We start from the raw sequence: 13,950 nt of genomic DNA, 5'->3' as shown, positions 1-13,950 counted from the left end.
TATATATTATAATCTAGGAGAAGCACCAATACTTTTGATTTTATCAGAAAGAACATTTTCTGTTATTAAAAATAACAGATTAGGGCACCTGGTTGGCTCAGTTGGTTAAGCATCTGCCTTCAGCTCAGGTCATGATCCCAGGGTCTTAGGATCGAGCCCCACCTTGGGCTCCATGGTCAGTGGAGAGCTTGCTTCTCCCTCTCTGTATCCTTGCTGTTCTGTCTACTCATGCTCTCTATCTCTCTGTCAAATAAATAAAAACCTTAAAAAATAATAACAAGTTAATTCCATAAATTATAAAATTGATCAAATGCTTAAAATATACCAAGCTTGAAGGAGAAGACACTATTGAAATGGAGGCAGAGGAAACACCATTTGTGGATACACACAATGAAACACCAACTCCAGGAGAAAACTATTTTTTTCCCATTGATGATGTCTGACAAATTATATTACAACACACTTGTGGTTTGATGACAAAAGCGAAAAATAGAACAATGTTTTACATTATTTCAAGGTATTGCATTATGTTCCATGGCTTGAAAAGGAAAAATCAACAAGAGGAAGGCACTTACTAAATAATGGCATTCTAATAGTTTTTTCACAGGTTGGCTAATCACGGAGATACCGTACAAAATCTCCCGCAGTGTTAGAGAAGTCTAGAAGTCCTTTGAATGGAATTACTATTGGTTTCATAGCACTCTTGAGCACGAAGAGCAAATGCCACTGAGGCGAAGAGCAGTTCTCCATACAAGACACCCAGTGTCTATCGATATCATTCCGCGTCAGACCATCGCTCAGACAATGGCTTCATTTAGCTAGCAGTCACCAAGTCATATGGGGAGGTCACATGAACATTTCCTAAAAACCAAAAAGTGATTCAAAATTAATAAAATGATTTAACAAATTATGCTACAACTTATATCACATGATTGGGAGTTTATAATATATAGGTTTTTAAAAAAGATTTTATTTATTTATTTGACAGAGAATGAACTCAAGCAGGGGGAGTGACAGGCAGAGAGAGAGGGGGAAGTAGTCTTCCCGCTGAGCAGGGAACTGAAGTGGGGCTCAATCCCAGGACTCTCAGATCATGACCTGAGCCAAAGGCAGACGCTTAACTGAGTCACCCAGGCACCCCTTATAATATATAGTTTTGTTTAACTAGGGATAAAAATATGTTATTTTGTATATTTTTTTAATTTTATCTTTGAGAGACATAGAGTGCACACGTACATGAGGGAGGGGGAGGCAGAGGCAGAAGATCTTAAGCATACTCTGTGCTAAGCTTGAGCTGGACTTGGGGCACAGTCTCACAACCCTGAGATCATGACTGGAGCTGAAATCAAGTCGGGCGCTTAACCTACTGAGCCACCCAGGTGCCCTTCATTTTGTAGTTTGATTGATTGGGTCAAGTTTTATGGTACCAGTGCCTGCCATTTTTTCAAAAGATTTTATTTATTTATTTGACAGTCAGAGATCACAAGTAGGCAGGGAGGCAGGCAGAAAGAGAGGGGGGGAGCAGGCTCCCTGCTGAGCAGAGAGCCCGATGTGGGGCTCGATTCCAGGACCTGAGATCATGGCCTGAGCTGAAGGCAGAGGCTTTAACCCACTGAGCCACCCAGGCACCCCTGTCTGCCATTTTTTAATATCACCCTGTGGTTGCCAAACAAACATGTTTTGGTTTGGTTTGGTTTGGTTTTGAGCATGTGGTTGTTTGTTACTGCAACAGAGCTGACTAATACACAAGGGATGCCAAGGCTGTGTCCAAAAACAGGTGGGAGGGTAGAGGAGGGGACATGGGCGACATGTATATTACAAAACAGACATGTTTTCTTGAAGACGCCTACAAAATGCAGGTGCTAGTTCCAAGTTCTTTTATTTTAACAGCTGTGGTGACTTTAGCGGAGTTAACTGATACTGCTCAGATTTCATTTCTTCATCTGTAAAATGGGTATAATGTTATTTTTCCTTCCCAAGAGCAATGTTATAAGAATAAGACAAGGCTAAAACAGACTGAAAATAATAATATAAACACAAACAGTAAGGTTCTACTAAATAATGGCAGGAAAACACATAGTTCCTGAGAGCATGAAAAAAATCACAAAAATACTAATAAAAATATCAAAGGCAGGTCACAAATGAGCAAAATAGTTTATAAAAACAGACACTCAGGGGCACCTGGGTGGCTCAGTGGGTTAGGCTCAGGTCATGATCTCAGGGTCCTGGGATCGAGCCCCGCATCCGGCTTTCTGCTCAGCAGGGAGCCTGCTTCCCCCTCTCTCTCTGCCTGCCTCTCCGCCTGCTTGTGATCTCTCTCTCTGTCAAATAAATAAATAAAATCTTAAAAACAAAGCAAAAACAGACACTCAAATGAACTCAATGGATCAGACATGAGCAACAATTTCCTCGAATTGTTGACTCGTCTCCTCTCAAAATTGACTCGTCTCTTAGGCTCCTGGGGAGATGAGATTTTGCTCCCTGCTGGGGCAGAGGGTCTTGCTGGGTTCGGGAGGCCCCATGATGGCGGGTTTGGTATTTTCACACCAGGCCTTCAGTGTGCGTGCCTGGCCTGCCCTGGGCCCTCTCAGGGTGATCAAGATGAGAACATGACCAGGTAACCACGACCCCTTTGGCAGGGTCCCCAGAGTGAGGCATGTGGTCCAGGGCTTCCCTTGTCCCCCAGCCTGGAGCCACACGCAGAGCTGTCAGCCGGGTCGGTGGCTGGGGAGGAGGGAAGGACAAGAAAAGAAAAAAATGCCTGTTGTTCAAGCCACCGTGTTTTGCGGCCATCGATGGTGGACATCTCTCAGAAATAGCAAATGGCTCCCCCAGGTGCCGGAGTCCATGCTCGTCTTGGTTATCTTGGCCATGCGGGGGGGCCCCTTCCCTCTGCACAGCGCCCCTTCCTGCTCTTCGGGTGAGACACACACATCGTTCTTTGAGGAACAGCTGGTGCTGGGCTTTCCAATGTCTGGATGGAGCTGCCAGACCCCAAACCACCCGTGGGTCGCCCGGCCCAGGCTAGTCTAGCAGCATCCGTGGTCCCTGCCACCTAAAATGCCCAAGAGACCAAGCCTCATGGAAACAAGAGGACGAGCACAGGGGCAGTGGGGTCGGGGCCCTCTCTGCTCCTGTAGCCGCTCCTGACTGCCACACCCCGCTTTCATTCTGAGTCGCCATCGCAGACAGGGTTCAAAGTAGGAACAACAGCCACCTTGGGCAGCTGCAGCATGGAAGGGTCTCGCACAGGGAATTAGGTGCTCACGTCAGCGGGGGGCTGGAGTCAGGGCTGCCTGAGCTCTGGTGCCCCTGATCCTCGACACGCTCACTGGGTCTGAGTGGGTCTGCTGGGAGCTGCAGGGCAGCAGGAGCAAGAGGAAGAGTTCTGCTTCCGAACCAGTGCGCCCACCCCGCCCCAGCATCTCGCTGACCATGTGCCATTTGCAACCAGAGTCCTTGCCGCAAGGAGGGCAAAATTCAGTTCAGTTGTCCAACCTCTCCTGAAAGGAGGGGAGTTTTAGACACCCACAAGGATTCTGATCCCCTTGTTGGGTCAGTCATGTTCCAAATAACTTCTTTCTTTCTTTCTTTTAAGAATTTTTTTTGTTTATTTGAGAGAGAGAGAGCACGCACAAGCAGGCAGAGTAGCAGGCAGAGAGAGAAACAGGCTCCCTGCTGAGCAAGGAGCCAGACATGGGACTTTAACCAAGGCCCTGGGAGGATGACCTGAGCTGAAGGCAGTCACCCAACCTATTGAGCCACCCAGGTGCCCCACCCCCAAATAACTTTTTTTTTTTTTAAGATTTTATTTATTTATTTGACAGAGAAAGAGATCACAAGTAGGCAGAGAGGCAGGCAGAGAGAGAGACGGAGAAGCAGGCTCCTTGCTGAGCAGAGAGCCCAATGCAGGTCTCGATCCCAGGACCCTGAGAGCATGACCTGAGCTGAAGGCAGAGGCTTAACCCACTGAGCCAACCAGGTGCCGCACCCCCCAATAACTTCTTTACATTTTTTAAAAAGATTTTATTTATTTATTTGATAGAGACACACAGAGAGAGAGAACACAAGCAGGGGGCGAGGGTGAGGAAGAACAGGTTTCCTGAAGAGCGGGGAGCCCTACGTGGGGCTGGATCCCAGGACCCTGGGATCATGACCTGAGCCGAAGGCAGACGATTAACGACTGAGCCACCCACGCGCCTCATTCTATAAATTTTTTAATGTTTTTATCATTACGAAATAGTGATTAAGATGCTCATTATCATGATTACCCTGCAGATGAGGAAGCCTAAAATCTAGAATTTCAGTGCCTTTCTCAAAGTCCCACCAGTACCAGCCCAGAAGCCTTGATCCACCTCTTCCTGAACCCCAAGAGCCCAACTGCTGTTGCAGTTGGTGGAGCACATGGACCTGGAATGGGGTTCGGCAGGTAGCAGGCATCATGCATGCCTGGGAAGGAAACATCTTTTACACTGAGGAGAAAGAAAGACGTAGCAGAAATTCAATATACTGATCCATTTATTTTCCCATTTCGTCCTGGAAAAGGCAAATTAAGCCTTTACTATAAATCTGCCAGGAACACAGTCTTTTCTTTCTTTTCTCAGGAAAGAAGTGGACAGTCAAGGTTTCTTTTTTTTTTTTTTTTTTTTAAAGATTTTATTTATTATTTATTTGACAGAGAGAGAAATCACAAGTAGGCGGAGAGTCAGGCAGAGAGAGAGAGAGAAGCAGGCTCCCGCTGAGCAAAGAGCCCGATGCGGGGCTCGATCCCAGGACACTGAGATCATGACCTGAGCCGAAGGCAGCGGCTTATCCACTGAGCCACCCAGGCGCCCCTCAGTCAAGGTTTCTTTAAGAAATGCTTCCATGTGAACTTGGGTTCAGCATCTTATGTATAATTTGCATATTTTAAAAGTTTCTGTATTGCCAAAAGGGTTTTTATTGATTGATTTTTTAAAAAAGATTTTATTTATTTATTTGACAGAGAGAGACACAGCGAGAGAGAGAATACAAGCAGGGGGAGTGGGCAGAGGGAGAAGCAGGCTTTCTGCAGAGCAGGGAGCCGGATGCGGGAGTTGATTCCAGGACCCAGGGATCATGACCCAAGCCAAAGGCAGACGTTTAACGATTGACCCACCCAGGAACCCCTATTGATAGATTTTTAATGCTTCCTCCATTCCCCGGAACTATGAGTGAGGAAGCCCTTCACTAACCACAGATCTGACCATGGTCCCCGGTCCCCGGCCAATCCACGCTTCTGGAGAAAATCCCCACCTGCCCCCATGTGGCCCCAGGTTCAGCTTTCAGGCAGGGTGGGCTGCAGGGACACTCCGGGGTCTTATTACAGCTGAAGCCTGAGGCTTACACTGAGTACATTCCCCTCTGCAGAGCCTCCTTACTGTGCTGTCTCCTCTGATGGCACTGAGGTCTGCAGGTGGCCCGTGTTGCTGCCCCCCACACTGTGCTCCCCATTCAGCCCTGCCACCTGGGTCCCGGTGGTGGCAGGGCAGAACTGCCCTTAGCTTGTTCTAGAAACGGAAAAAGAACAGAAGGGCAGCCACATCACGCCCCAGCCACGACATGAAAAAGCCTTCCTTTTTCCTCCTGATATCCTTGCGCCGCAATTCCAGCGTCCCCAGAACAACAGTCAAGGGCAGGGCTGGGCATCCGCAGCTGTCTGGGCGTCACCCACCTGCTGTGGCATTCCTCGGGAGGGTTGCTGCCTGCCAGGCCCTGTCGAGAAGGCAGATGGCCACATAAAAATAGTCGGGGAGCCCTTGAGGTGCCACTTCTCCAGCTGCTCTGTTGAGTGGAAGCCAGATGAGAGAGGGGACAAGGCATGGCCTCTGTTTGAAGCAGAGGCTGGCGCTCAGTGTGTCTCTCTGGTGGGTGAGCGCAGCCTCTCGCCCAGGGAGGATGAACAGGAAGGGCAGGGAGACGATCTCACTCTCCAGGAAAGCCTTGTGATCCCCAGTTCTCCCTGGAATAAGCACCAGACAAAAGAGGTCTTCCTGTTTCATCAGTTTCCAGCCAATTCTATTGCAGCTGAAACACTGTTGCATTATGCCAGCAGAGATCCAAACCCTGAGCTCCCAGCCCCATATCTTGTTTAAGAAGCTAGGATCTAGGCAATGGGGAGTTACTCATCAGCAGACATAAAGTTTCAGTTGAGCAAGATGAGGAAGTTCTAGACATCTGCTGTGCAACCTTGTATCTATAGTCAATAATGATAGAGTGCAGGGGTGCCTGGGTGGCTCAGTGAGTTAAAGCCTCTGCCTTGGGCTCAGGTCGTGATCCCAGGGTTCTGGGATCCAGCCCCGCATCCGGCTCTGCTCAGCGGGGACCCTGCTTCCTCCAATCTCTCTGCCTGCCTCTCTGCCTCCTTGTGATCTCTGTCTGTCAAATAAATAAATAAAAATCTTAAAAAAAAAATAATGATAGAGTGTATGCTTTGCTGAGAGGGTAGATCTCACTTTAAGGGCTCTTATTATACAACAAAATGTAAAAGGAGGAAAGAAAAAGCAGCAGTTAGAGTTGAAGAAAGAGTCACAGGGCACGACAAGTTACGTGGCCTCTCTCGGTCTTGGTTTCCTCCTCTGTAGCAGAGCAAATAAGACCTGCCTTGGGAAGGACGGCCTTAAATGAGATACATTGCTTAAAGCACGATGCTCCCTGTTCGGAACACTGTGGACATGGCCCCAGACACGGCTTCATCTCTCCTGATCAAGTGAGTGAGCCCTATAGCCTATATTGGGCAGTGAGTCAAAGAGACATTTTAGGAGGGATAAGCTAAAGAACTGGGAGATAAGCGGTCAGGGTGGGTGGAGGGCGATGCTTTCTGAATCACCAGGCCAGCTGAGAAGCGAGGGAGGGGCTGCCACGACATTCCTGAGGACAGCTGAGACAGCTGGGAGCGGGTGGCCCCCAGTCTGAACTGAGCTGAACTCTCCAAAGCAGTCTCTTACTACGGAGGAGGAAGGATGAGAACGTCACATTGCTTTGGTCTGGCACTTTCAGGTTTGCGGGCATCTTCAGATCTGTTACGTCAGGTGCTCCCAGCAAGCCTTCCAGGTGGAAAGACCCACCCCACTCCAGAGCCCCAGAGCAGTGGCCTCTGGGCTTGTTCCCTGCCTTCCCAGATGCCCTCCCCCCCAACACCTGCAAGAGCACCCAGGGCCACGTCCACAGCTAAGATGAAAACTCAGTCCCTAACTAGCCCGGGGAGTAGGTGGGGCAGAGAACGAGGCACAGTTGATTGTAATCAGTTGTGAACCATTCTGACTCTGCTTTTAAAATGCCGTCTGAATTTACACTTAATTCTCAGAAAACCCTGGTGGACACATCTTTGTTCAGGAAGGCAAGGCTTAACTTTTCCTCATTTCCCATTATGATATTCTGGGCCCTCCCTTTAGGAAGGGGAAGCCCTCTGCACTGCAAATTTTCTTGCATTCTACTTTCTTCGTTTCCAATCATTTACTGGATGCAGGTGCCTAGTGAGCTGTGTGCTGAGTGCTGCATACAGGACATCTAGTCTCTAACCTTGGGAATTTACAGTCTGGTCCAGGAGGGAAGAATTCTAAATGTGGGACACCTGGAGAATATGATCATGGAGACCAAGTGCATGATACCGGGGTTGGGGCAGACTGGAAGTTCAATGCTGACTTACCTGTGTGGCAATGTCATGTCCAATGGGAATCTAGGACCAGAAAAAGAGGACATCATCTAATTATTCCAACCTGGGGGGGGGGGGTGATGCACATAACTTAATTTAATCCAAGCCACAGGGGTAAATAGCAAAAGCCCCAACAGTCCCATTTATGCTTTCAGTTGGGAAAGTATAGCAGAGCTTTAACTGGTTTTCCTGGCACTGTTTCATTACATAACAGCTCAGTGAGTGATAGGAGGGGCTGGAGAAGGGATGAACAGGTCCAAACGTCTCAGACACGTCCCAGGGCAGGGAGAGGCCAGCTGACACATGCCAGGAGGAGGGGAGGGATGTGGCCTGAGGGGCTCTGACAGCGGCAACAGGCAGAAGTCCCAGAGGTGGGGATGCCTGGGTGGCTTAGTGATTAGGTGTCTGCTTTCGGTTCAGGTCATGATCCCAGGGGTCCTGGGATGGAGCCCTGCACTGGGCTCTCTGCTCAGCAGGGAGCCTGCTTCTCCCTCTCCAATTCCCCCTGCTTATGTTCCCTCTCTTGCTGTGTCTCTCTCGGTCAAATAAATAAATAAAATTAAAAAAAAAAAAAAAGGAAAAAAGAAGTCCCAAAGGTGGATGGAGCAGATTGCCAGAGTTCCAGGCAGAAGATACAGGTAGAGGTGATGCTGAGAGGAGCAGGAAGCAAGAAAGGCCAGGAAGCTGCATGGGGAGAGTCTCCAGGTCCTCAGGAGGCTCGGGCTGGGGGACCCACAGCAGAGTCCAAGTCACAGGGAGATAAAGTTCCACGGCGGGAACCAAGGGTCAAAGTTCAGGGCAGCAATAAATTAAATTAGATCTTCTTTCTAGGAGTCAATGGACACAAGTTCAGACCTATAAGATTTCTGTCACAAAAAAAAAAAAAAAAATGTATCCTGGCAGGCATGCAAACGCTCATTGGATTCATCACGAACAAGATGCTAGCAACTCCCGTCGACCTCAAGAGGAGAAGGCGGGGGTCGCAAGAGGTCCCCAGGAAACCCTGGTTCCTGGGATGTGGTGCACATTAACTGGGATGTGGTACCCGGAGGGTTGGAAGCATCATGTGGTCACCCTCACTGCTGGGGCTTCCCAGCCTTGTTGGGAGATCCCAAATCTCATTAACACGGTCCCTTTGGATCCTGGGCATCTAGTCGATTATTCTTGCGCTTTCCTGGGGCAGCACGGGTAGAGTGTGGGGAGGGGGTCCGCTCTGCCTGTGCAAATAAGTCCCATTGAAATTCTCCTTCCCTGATGGTTCCCATATAACTGCCCTTCCTCACACACTTACGGGCAGACTCATTCATTCAACTTCCATCACTTTCTTCCTTAATATTAACATGAAAAAAAAATGTTTCCAAGTCATTTAATAGTAAGAATGATGGCAACCACTATTTATTCCCAGCATATCAAGTTATTATAATTGTTTCTTTTTCTTATTTGTTGCAGAGGTTACTAAAACTTGATGATAATTCTAATCAGTCGTAGCCCAGTGTTTTGGATTCAGTAAACACTCAACATTTGTTGAAGAAAAGGATGAATACATCAGTGAATCATCAACACTCAAAATAGCATCCTATGACAGAACCAGACAGAACAGACTGAGGTGGCTCTGACCTTGGAGCTTTGATCCCCCAGGCCCTGCCAGGGAGCTGATCCAGCAAGGCAGAGGGAGAGTGCCGGAGAAACAGGCATGGGCGCTAACCCCAGGGGCAGATCCATCTGTGGGAACACATGGCGGGTCTTCTCTGTATTTCTCCTTTTCCTTTTACGCATGGAGGTCTCTCTCTTCCTTTTTGTCCTCGTCCTGCCTTCTCCATTCTCTTCCCTAACAGATAAAACTGAACACTTATGTTCATCAACGAGGTAAATATTTGTTTGATGACAGGAATCGATCAAAATCCTAGAGGAGAGGGGCACCTGGGTGGCTCAGTTGGTTGGGTGTCTGCCTTTGGCTTAGGCCACGATCCCAGAGTCCTGGGATCAAGTCCTGCATGGGGCTCCTTGCCCAGTGGGGAGACTGCTTCTCCCTCTGCCTGCCGCACCCCCTGCTGTGCTCTCTCTAATAAATATATAAAATCTTAAAAAAAAAAAAATCCTAGAGGAGAACATAGGCAGCAACCTCTATGAACTCAGCCACAGCAACTTCTTGCTAGAGACGTCTCTAAAGGCAAGGGAAACAAAGGCAAAAATGAACTATTGGGACTTCATCAAGAAGAATGAAGAATCTTCATCAAGAAGAATATTACAGCAAGAGAAACAGTCAACAAAGCCAGAAGAGAACCGACAGAATAGGAAAAGATATTTGTAGATGACATATGAGATAAAGGGCTAGTATCCAAGATCTATAGGGCTAGTATCCAAGATCTATAAAGAACTTCTCAAACTTGACACCCAAAGAACAAATAATCCAATCAAGAAATGGGAGAGGACATGAATAGACATTTCTGCAAAGAAGACATCCAGATGGCCAACAGACACATGAAAAAGTGCTCCACATCACTCAGCATCAGGGAAATACAAATCAAAAGCACAATGATATACTACCTTACACCAGTCAGAATGGCTAAAATTAACAAGTCAGGAAACAACAGATGTTGCCAAGAATGCGGAGAAAGGGGAACCCTCCTACACTGTTGGTGGGAATTCAAGGTGGTGCTGCCAGTCTGGAAAACAGCATGGAGCTTCCTCAAAAAGTTGAAAAAATAGAGCTACCCTATGACCCAGCAATCGCACTACTGGGTATTTACCCCAAAGACACAAATGTAGTGATCTGAAGGGGTACCTGCACCCCAATGTTTATAGCAACAATGTCCTCAAGAGCCAAACTATGGAAAGAGCCCAGATGTCCAGATGTCCGTCGATAGATGAATGGATAAAGAAGATGTAATATTTATACACACACACACATACACAATGGACTATTACTCAGCCATCAGAAAATGAAATCTTGCCGTTTGCAATGATGTAGATGGAACTAGATGGTATTAAGCCCAGCGAAATAAATCAGAGAAAGACAATTATCATATGATCTCACTCATATGTGGAATTTAAGAAACAAAACAGAGGATCGTAGGGAAAGGGAGGGAAAAATAATACAAGACAAAATCAGAGAGGGAGACAAATCCTAAGAGACTTTTACTCATAGGAAACAAACTGAGGGCTGCTGGAGGGGTGGGGGTAACTGAGTGATGGGCCTTAATGAGGGCACGTGATATCCTGAGCACTGGGTGTTATATACGGCAGATGAATCACTGTACTCTACCTCTGAAACATTATGCACTATATGTAAATCAATTGAATTTAAATTTTAAAAATAAATAGGTAATTAAGTATTTCTCTCTCTCTCACACACACACACAACCTTCTAAATCACACAATCACTTAAATCGATTTCTGTTTCATTTAACATAAATTTTTTACAGCCCTATGACTACAACCAAACAAAGTTGTCATCTGCAGTTCTAGAACTGAGAGAATAATGCATTTATATGGTACGTACTTGAAGACAAACGTGCTGAGTGCCTGCTCTTGGGCAACCTTCTCATCAAAAGTAAAGACCTTTACATCCCCAGTACATAATCTGCCCAACAATCGGATAAGCCTGGAGTTATACCCCCCATTTCCCCAGGTGGCAGGGCGGAAACTAAATTTATTCTGTCCATTCTCAAAGCTCCACAAGGCACCAATCCTAGCCACCACACTTTATTAGCGGGACAGTTTTCTGCTCTAACATTCCCAAGGAGGTTACTGCAGAAGTCACGTAGAAAGGGACAGGGAACACTTTGCACATGAAACTGTCAGGGGTGGTTCCCATAGGACGGGTGCGAGTGAAGTGGCCCGGTGGGGTACACAGAATTTCATTGGAGTGACTCCCATCATGTTAGGGCTGAGTCCAGGTAGAGGTGGCAGAAGTGTCCTTTCCTTTCTCAGGGACAGGCTGGGGGCCTCACAGGGGCCACCTCCAACTAATCAGGGCAGGGCCCCATATCTTTATTCACACACACACCAGACCTCAAGCCCCTGCCAGCTGAGCCTCTAAGGTATTTCTTCTTTAAGGGAAAAGCACAGGCTTTGTCTCTCTCTCAAAGAATTCCAGGCATCCAGAGACCAGGAGAGGAGGTCTGGGGGTTGGTGAGGCTCTCCCTCTTCAAAAAGATTCTCAGCCTCAGATTGCAATGAGCTCTTTCCTACACTGCTCCTCTCTGCCTCTCTTCTGGAAAGAGGGCTAACAATGCAGATCGAAATCCTTTGAATCATAGTGTTTGCTCCAGTGATTCCACTTGTAGGGACGAATCTTCAGTTCTAAGTTCAAAAACATTTCACTTACAAAGATGTTTGTTGAAGCATTATTGACAGTAGCTGGAAACTGGGAACAATGGGGATAGCCAAACAGAAGGAAATAATTAGAATACTCTATAAAATGCTGTACCTTCACTAAGGATGGTCTGTATGGGGGCACCTGGGTGGCTCAGTCCTTAAGTGTCTGCCTTCGGCTCAGGTCATGATCCCAGGGTCCTGGGATCGAGCCCATCATCGGGCTCCCTACTTAGCGGGAAGCCTGCTTCTCCCTCTCTCACTTCCCTTGCTCTCGCTGTCTCGGTCTCTGTCAAATAAATAAATAAAATCTCAAAAAAAAAAAAAAAAAGGATGGTTCTTATGGAGCACCATACAAATGTGAAAAAGATACGCTTTCAAAGTTCAGGGTTTCAAAGCCCACACACCACACGAAACTAATTAAGTGTAAGAAAACTGGTTGTAGAATAAGACTGCCAGGATGGGTTCCTGGAAGGGAGGAGGTGGGTGATGGGGATTAAGGAGGGCCCTTGTGATGAGCATTGGCTGTTGTATGAGGTGAGAAATCACTAAATCCTACACCTGATACTAATATTACACTATACGTTAATCAAAAAAAAAAAAAGACCGCCAGGAAATGCATCCAAATGTTAATTAATTAATTAATGGTTTTGGGGGGTTGGATTTTGTTTTTTGTTTACTTTTCAGTTTTTTCCAACTTTTGTGAAGCTTGTCTATTACCACCCCACCCCTTTTTAAAATTGTGGTTCAAAAAAAGGGCACAACATAAAATGTACCATCTTCGCTATTTTAAAGCATACAGTTCAGGAGCATTCAGTATATTCAGTGTTGTGCAACAGATCTCCAGAATGTTCAACTTGCAAAACTCATCTACTAGGGTTTAATGGGAAAAGAACATAACGATTATTTTTAAAAATATAAAGTATGCAAGGCTAGCCTTGAACATTGTCCTGATTCAGCTGGTTTTAAAAATCCCAGGATGAAGGTGCCTTTCCTACCTGTCTCTGGCCTCCAGCTAAGTCACCTGGCTGGAACATTCTGGAGCCCTTTCTCCCCAGGGCAGCTCCCCACCAGGGCCTCTGCCCCTCTCAGCATGTCTCTCCCCTCCTCCATAGCACCTGGGTGTGCTGGGGCCTCAGCCCCTCACCCCACACACCCTGCAGTGTGTGTGGTCAAGATAAGGGGTCAGGGTGAGAAAGAATGAGGGAAAGGTCCCCTGAGTGTGTTCTCGGGGGCTGGGATCCCATCACCCACCCCCATACTCTAGGAGGCAGCTTTTTACCAGAGTGTGTTCTCCTGGATGTTTGGACTCATGGCCTTTGCATCTGGTCACTCAACCCCCTCATGTTGCTGAGGAAGAAGCTGAGACTTGAAGGTCACATCGGGGATCGGAGCCCAGGATTCTGCCACCTCACACAGAGCCCTTCCTTCTAGAACAGACTGAAGACTGTTACATTAGGCACAGTATCAGAGAAAATGGTCAGCGTTGGAGCTGATTCCATGACTGGGAAAATACAAAGTTAGGTTGGGCTGGGTAAAGCCATCTGACTACAGCAAGACATGGTGCCATTTTTGCCACATTGCCACACAACAGGGCAACACTTCCATTACCAGCAGGTGGCTGTCAGGTTATATTTGTTACAAAGTTGATTTGCTACACTCAGTTTGAATGAATGAATGTTTATTCTTCATTGTGTACTTTATGGATATATGCTCACTATTTTTTTTTAAGATTTCATTTATTCATTTTAGAGAGAGAATGAGAAAAAACAGGGGGAGAGGCAGAGGGACAAAGAGGCTCCCCCACCACCCCATCCAGCTGGGAGCCTGGCTGTGGGGCTCAATCCCAGGACCCAGAGATTGTAACCTGAGCCAAGGGCAGACTCCCAACCTTCTGAGCCACCTGGGCCCCTGCTCATTACGTCCCTAGAAGGAGGTGAAATGGGACATCCAGGTCACAT

At 47.1% G+C, this 13,950-nt stretch overlaps 1 long non-coding RNA gene across 2 annotated transcripts in view; it reads right to left on the bottom strand.

Annotated features, from left to right (window-relative positions):
- Nucleotides 1–403: 403 nt before the first annotated feature.
- The window catches only part of LOC123387614, an 18,844-nt gene continuing 5,297 nt past the window's right edge, over nt 404–13,950 (bottom strand). The window contains exons 3-5 of one of the 2 annotated variants that reach the window (XR_006602042.1): nt 7,667–7,696; nt 5,693–5,980; nt 404–861 (exon numbers count right to left, since the gene is read on the bottom strand). This is a non-coding gene — a long non-coding RNA (uncharacterized LOC123387614). Of the gene's footprint in view, nt 862–5,074; nt 5,981–7,666; nt 7,697–13,950 lie in introns of those variants that run through there. The other variant, XR_006602041.1, reaches the window with a different exon arrangement.

Source organism: Mustela putorius, unplaced genomic scaffold (assembly GCF_011764305.1).
Source record: "Mustela putorius furo isolate JIRA1106 unplaced genomic scaffold, ASM1176430v1.1 tig00003858_pilon_pilon_pilon, whole genome shotgun sequence".
Lineage (NCBI taxonomy): Eukaryota > Metazoa > Chordata > Mammalia > Carnivora > Mustelidae > Mustela > Mustela putorius.
The sequence above is the reverse complement of the archived record's forward strand: the minus strand, read 5'-3'. Positions and strand labels throughout refer to the sequence as shown.